This window comes from Herpailurus yagouaroundi, unplaced genomic scaffold, assembly GCF_014898765.1.
Source record: "Herpailurus yagouaroundi ecotype Mexico unplaced genomic scaffold, PumYag 28, whole genome shotgun sequence".
NCBI classification, from domain to species: Eukaryota; Metazoa; Chordata; class Mammalia; order Carnivora; family Felidae; genus Herpailurus; species Herpailurus yagouaroundi.
In genome coordinates this window covers 137,262,265-137,269,212 of record NW_024412376.1, presented here as the reverse complement: position 1 = coordinate 137,269,212, position 6,948 = coordinate 137,262,265, and the positions used below count along the sequence as shown (strand labels likewise).

At 44.6% G+C, this 6,948-nt stretch overlaps 1 protein-coding gene across 1 annotated transcript in view; it reads right to left on the bottom strand.

Moving 5' to 3' along the window:
* Positions 1-2,849: 2,849 nt before the first annotated feature.
* RELL1 (RELT like 1) overlaps positions 2,850-6,948 on the bottom strand; it is a 69,369-nt gene continuing 65,270 nt past the window's right edge. Inside the window, exon 7 of the mRNA XM_040486005.1 lies at positions 2,850-4,918. The gene's annotated coding sequence lies outside the window, so the exon portion shown is untranslated. The remainder of the gene's footprint in view (positions 4,919-6,948) is intronic.

Sequence of the window (6,948 nt, the reverse complement as noted above, 5' to 3'; positions counted from 1 at the left end):
TGAAAAAAAAAAATTTAAGATGAGGAATTTGGAGGCGCCAACTGGGGTGGGGGGGGGACTCAGTCGGTTAAGCATCTCGGTTTGGGCTTCGGTCGCGGTCTCACGGTTTGTGACATCGAGCCCCGCTTTGGGCTCTGCACTGACAGTGTGGGGTCAGCTTAGGATTCTCTCTCTCTCTCTCTCTCTCTCTCTCCTCCTCCTCCCCAATTCATGCCTGTTCTCTCTCTCACCCACAAAATAAATAAAAATACACTTAAAAAAAAAAAAAGAAAGAATTTGGAGGAAATTTCTCACATTCTCCCTAGTGCATACATTCTGGAGTTCTTGGTTTGGGGGAAGTGAAAACGATGAAACCAGCTTTTCCACTTTCTTAACCTAAGCCACTATTGGTCATCTTGTTTTCAAGGCAACAACAAAATCCCATGAAAGTTCAAAATCCAAATCCAATGAGGCACCACAGTGAACTCTGCCGCATTAATTTAAAAAATTCTAACCAGGACGTAAAGGAAAGACGGAACACAGACGATGACAAGTGACTCTGTGCTAAAACTGAATCACGTGACCACGCTGAGGGGGACAAAGGAGCCGACCTAAGCACCTGTGCACAGGGCTGGAGGCTGTAAGGCTAAACACTAAGTGAGCTGTCCACACACACTGTGCTCTAGATGGCAATTTGTTCCTCCCAGGGCTATATATTCAGACTACCTTATATGTATGCTGGGATTGAACAACTATAGACATTTTATAGTTTATTTATTTTTGAGCGGGGGACAGGGAGAGAGAATCCCAAGCAGAGACTCCATGCTGTCAGCACAGAGCCCAGTGCGGGCTCGAACTCATGAACCGTGAGATCACTACCTGAGCCAAAATCAAGAATCAGACGCTTAACCGACTGAGCCACCCAGGCACCCCCTGGGTACAAATATTTCAGACAGTCAGAGCCAGGTTTCCTCCCTGGAGGAGGAGAGCAGGATGTTTGGAATGAGCTTTTAGAGCTAGGCTGCAGTCAGAATGCCGGTCCCAGCGTATGCTTGTTCTAAAGATATATACAGAAAGGAATAGAAGTGGGTGTGGGTGTGGGTGTGGGTGTGTTATACACATAGAAGCCTAGAAGCAGCGATGCCTCTGCTTCAGTGAGCACACCCACTGTCCTGAGCTTTATTTCTACACCCAATTGTACAGTAAGAGGAACCAGGGCTCCTTGATTGCTGGCCAATTCTGGGGCTGAGACAAGGGAAATACAAGGTGACAGGATGAGTCTGGACCCTCTTGTGGTTCCACCAGTGAGAATGGGCCAAAGGGTAAAAGAAAAAGGAAGGGATCAAGAGAGGGAGGGAGGCAGAAGGGGGGGGGGGGGAAGGAAGGAAGGAAGGAAGGAAGGAAGGAATGGAGGAAGGAAGGGGGGGAGAGGGAAAGAGAGTTGGAGGAAGGGAGGAAGGAAGGAGGGAGGGAGGAAGGGTAGAAGGAAAGGAGGGAAGGAGGGAGAAATAAAGAGCATGGAACCCTATCAAAAGGACACGGGCACCAACCTGAAAGAGCCCCCGATCACAGTAATAACTGTCACAGGCAAGATCCACCACTGGATGGTGTAGTGGCTTGAATTGTGTTTCCTAAAAAACGTGTTGAAGTCCTGACACCTGATGCCTGCGAATGTGATCTTATTTGAAATTAGGGCCTTTGCAAATGTAATCAAGTTAAAATGAAGCACACGGGACTATGGTGGGTCCTAAATCCAATGACTGGCATCCTCATGCGAAGAGCGGACAGAGGCACACACACAGGAAAGACGGCCATGGAAAGACAGAGGCAGAGCTTGGAGGGGAGCAGCCACAGAGCAAGGGACACTGAGGATTGCTAGCAACCAGCAGCAGCTAGGAGCGAGGCATGGAACACACTCTCTCTCAGGGGCTTCGGAAAGAAGCAGCGCTGCAGACCCCACAGTCTCAGCCTTCTGGACTTCTAAACGGGGAAAGAATAAATTTCTGTGGTTTCAGGCCACCCAGTTTGTGGCAATTTGTTACACGAGCCCTAAGAAACTAATACAGATGGTAGAACTAATGGGTGAAACCTTAAGTGGAAATAGGATACCTGCCTCAGCTCAAAGGCTCTCCTCTCAAATGTTAATTGCGACAGGGAAAAAATGGTGACTTTACCAAAGTGAAAGCTGATGGCCGTCGCCTTGACCAAAGGATGGAAGTTAACATCACTAGTAATCTGTACGGACATCACGCCCCCCTGCTGTGATGCAGTGGGAAAGGCACATCGGATCCTTCCCGGAACACGGACCCTCCATCCAGTCAGGAGAAACAACTGGCCAACTTACACTGAAGGGCATCCTGCAAAATAACAGAATGGTACAGAGTAAAGCATCAAGATCATAAATCCCAAGAAAAGAAATGAGGGACGATCACAGCTCAGAGGAGACCAGACGACCAAAGGCAGTGAGTGATCCCAGGACACTATTGGAACGACTGGTGTGGCTTCACCAGTAGCATTGTACCCGCGTTAATGTCTTAGTCTGGATCACTGGTCTCCAGTGACGTAAGATGCTGACATGGAGGGGAACGGGGTGAAGAGCACACAGAAACTCTTTGCACCGACACTGCAACTCTTGTATATATTCAGAGTGATCTCTACATCTTAAAAATAATCAAGGGTTGGGGAGGACTGTTGCTGGGGAGAAGCAGGGGTTGAAATCCAGCGGGGAGAGTCAGGCAAATCATCACGGGTCGATTCGGACCCAAGAAATCGGGCACGGCGCTAGCCAAGCGCCACCCGAGCCTTACCGCTCCTGTCACATTTTCAGGGCCCCCGGGGCACCGACAGCTCAATCGTTCAAACACCACACAATGTGTTCAACGTTTTTATTTTTAACTCTGTTTTGGTAGTACAAAAGTCGTAAAAGTACAAACCAGGCAGTTAAAAATACATCTGACACTCAAAATGGTGCAAAATTTCCTTTACAAATTTTTACATCAAGGTCGTAGCCAACTCACGCGTTACACCAGAAGTTAGCCCATCGTTAGTGTTTTATACAGTAAGTTTGTTGTGGACCCCGATCCTTCTAAAGAAGGAAGAAAAACACAAGCCCTGTAAACATCAGTTGCATTGGGAACACTTAAGAATTATTAGTAAAAAGCTTATGTGTTAACACATTGAATGCGTAACTTTTGGCATATTTGGAAGCCGGCCAGACAAAAACTGCTCAAGTATTAGAAAATATTTAAAACGTACTCTTGGTATAAACACAATTTTAAATATGTTTGAGTATTCTCTTGCCTGTTGTATTGCTATAAAAAAAGTGCTCTGACCTGAAAATTTAAAAATAATTAAAGCTGAAGAATATCTTACATTTTATTCCTCACCACTTGAGGGCGTGATATTTTTAAAGCCAAAAACGGTGCTTTATTTTTAAAAACTAAAACTATCGGTCTAGACCGCACCTAGAGTATTTACACTAATACACACCCCCAGAATTCCTATATCGCTCCTTGCTGGACCTCAGTGGAATCTTTTTTCCATACTGACCTCCTCTAGTCCACTGTGTGTTACATATGCACACACAGCTCGTATTAGTTGTCAGTTAAAAAAAAAAAAAATCACATGAAATCGAACCTACCATTCATTTCAAAGGTTGGGAATTTTTCATTTCGATGCCAGAAACAAAATGGAATGAGCATATTTATGGGGAATAGTTTACACTACATTTTTATGGAAATCCTCCTCTTGGGAGTGAAGTGAGAAAGATGCTTTCTCGCTGAGATGAAAGAAGTGCCCCGGGGCATCCATCACACCCACACTGACGACAGGTCTCCGGGCTCCTGGCCCCAGGCCCACGCCTATCATAAATGTGCTACTAACTCCGCCCCGGTTCTTTCAGGTGTTTCATAAACTACAAAGCTAAAAATAATAATAATAATAAATAAAAGTGAGGTTTTCCAGGCTTACGGGGGAAATGCAACCATTAAGAGTCTTTTAAATAACGCGCATTGGTTAAAAGACGGAAAATAGGAAAAGCCCAAGGAAAACATGCCAGAGGAAGGTACGGGCCCATCCTGCCTCAGAAGTCGGGGGTTTTTGTGTTATTTTGTCCCCAGGTTGTCAAAACAAGCATTTTTGTGTTTTCTTTTTAGACACTTTAAGCTATTTCCCCCCTTTATTCGACGGACTAAATAAGAATTGCTTAGTGCAAGTTAAAAAAAAAAAAAACAAAAACGCCCTCAATATTTTGTAAGTGACCTGGGAGTGGCACGGTGGTGGCAGGAGTCAATGCGGAGTCCTTGGTCCAGGAATCCAAAGTCTGGCATCTGGTGCCATCTGACTCCATGATGTCTCGGGGGGCCAGTTTCTCAGGACGAGGCCAGATGATCTGCAAGGACCTTTCACACCAAAGCCTCATCTGTATCTCTTGTAACAGTGAAGCTCTCAGAGGATCTTCTTGTAACCAGTTGCAAAATGAGATCCACAGGTGGCGACAAGAGTGTGCGTGTGCAGATGTGCATGTGTGCATGCGCACATGCACACACACACACACACACACACGGAAACACCCCCAAGCATCGGCTCGATTGCACACGAATAGTTCCCCTACACACAGTGATCATACAGGAAAAACTGCAAAATGTACACCAAGGCCAGTAATGGGAGATGGGGAGGTATGGTGGCTGGGAAAGTTCTTAAATGAGCTCTTTTCTTCACTGGAAACGCAATACATTTTCCATCAGACTTTTAAACCCAAAACTTGATTCAAAGCAAACTGAATTCTGTATCCAGCACAGCACAATATTGCCTTGGAGCTTCTATCCACGTGCCTGCAGACTCCACAATAGAAACTTTATAGAAATTTTAAAAACCTCCCCAAGCAATTTCTTATCTTGTAAGTCCTCAGTGTCTTAAAACTCTTCAAATGAAGTCACCCCTGCAAGAGAAAACAAAAAGGTAAGGCTTTCCGGAAGGTAAACATCCTATCACATATTAACCTGTGTGGATATTTAAAAACACAGAGGAATTGTAATCAATCCTGACCCCATCCCACCCCACCCCACTGTGTTCCTTCCCGGGACCATTATTACATTTCTTCTAGAATTCAGTCTAAAGAAATGTAAGTACCACAATTTCAAAAGGACCTCATTATCGAGGTTTTATAAACCAAGAAAGAAGAGAATTTGAGAACCACAGTAGACTAAGGGTACCAGTCTGTTTCAACAGGAGTTTCTACAGTGAAGGACTGGTCGGGCATTCTCCCCCAAGTCGTGTATCACTTCTTCTCAGGACCGTGCTCTTTAACTCCTCGGCCACATTCTGCCAAGTATGAGCAGTAGGACGAATGTGTTCAGTCACAACGAAACTTCTATGTATCAGATAAGGTGTCTTTCCCAAGCGGCACCAGACAGAGTTAACTCTGGGTCTCTACTGGGCACACAAGGCATCTTGGCTGGGATTTCACTGGGCAAATAAGAACACAATGAAAGGGCCCAATCCTAGGTGTTCATTGTAACTCGAGGGCTGCATTGTGTCTTTAAGTTCTAACAACTGGTCCGTCCGTGTCAATGTCTACATTTATATTACAGATGAAGCCCCTGATAAACTTGTAAAACAGTTTTCTATTTTTCAAGGCTGTTTTCTGTTGTTGTTTTTACAAACATCTCCAAGTGACAGACAGTTACATGCCCGTGTACGTTCCGGTTTTGCAGGCTGGGAAAACTTAGGACATGACTGAGATTCTACTTCTGCCTGTGTGTGTTGAAACACACATATCACATAGGCCGACGTATAACAGGTTAGGGAATGAAGCATTCTCCCTTCTGCCTGCAAACACCAAAAAAACAAAAAACAAACAAACAAACAAAAACCACCCAGATGAAACCAACTTGCAGAAATAGGAAGAATAAAACTCAAGAGGCATCTTAATTTAAATGTTACTTTGTACTTATAGCTCCTTCTTCAAGATCTAACAGTATCCATATTATCCTCTTCTGTAATAATGTCATATACAGTATTCATAATAATTATGAGAAAGAGAGAGAGAGAGAGAGAGAGAGGAAGAAGAAGAAGAAGAGAAAGAAAAAGAGAGAGAGATTGCCCAAATGAAAAGATTTGGGTAAAGGATCCTTCTCTCCTTAGCTAAAAAGGAAGTAAAACACTGTCCCCTAGAGGGTTTGGGGTTTTTTTAGTGTTTTATTTATTTTTGAGAGAGAGAGCATGAGCGGGGTAGGACAGAGAGAGAAGGGGACAGAGGATCTGAAGCAGGCTACACACTGACAGCAGTGAGCCCATGTGGGGCTCAAACTCACAGACCACGAGATCATGACCTGAGACGAAGTCAGGCGCTCAACTGACCGAGCCACCCCGGCGCCCCTGCCTTTTTTTCTTATGTTTTATTTTATTTATTGTTTGAGAAGGGAGGGAGGGGCAGAGAGAGAGAGAGAGAATCTTAAGCAGGCTCCACACTCAGGGCAGAGCAGGACGCGGGGCTCAATCATACAACCAACCATGACATCCTGACCTGAGCTAAAATCAAGAGGCAGACGCTTAACCGACTGAGCCACCCAGGCACATCTGGAGTTTTTGATTATACATGAAAACAAGAATTCCCTGCCCTGCATAGCTATAGCCTAGCACGGCCAAACCATGGATCTGTACCGTAGCACTGAACAAAGACAAGCGTGGGAACACTTGCATTTGAGAGTTGATGAATATGAAAGATGTTAGCAAGGGAAAAGGTAGAAAAGGCAAAGATAGAGAAATAGAAAAATGGTCCTAAAAGATAAAACAGTAAAAAGTAGGAGCGAAATTTCGAAACTAGGCTATTGTCTACAATATAGGGAGTCAACTATTTTTATGTCTCCTCCTTTTATCTTCTGCTCCCTTAGACCTAAATTTTTTTGCATCAAGGGAAACAAGGAGGTCAAGGGCAAGGAATGCAAGGGCCTGGAATGCAACGTTTCA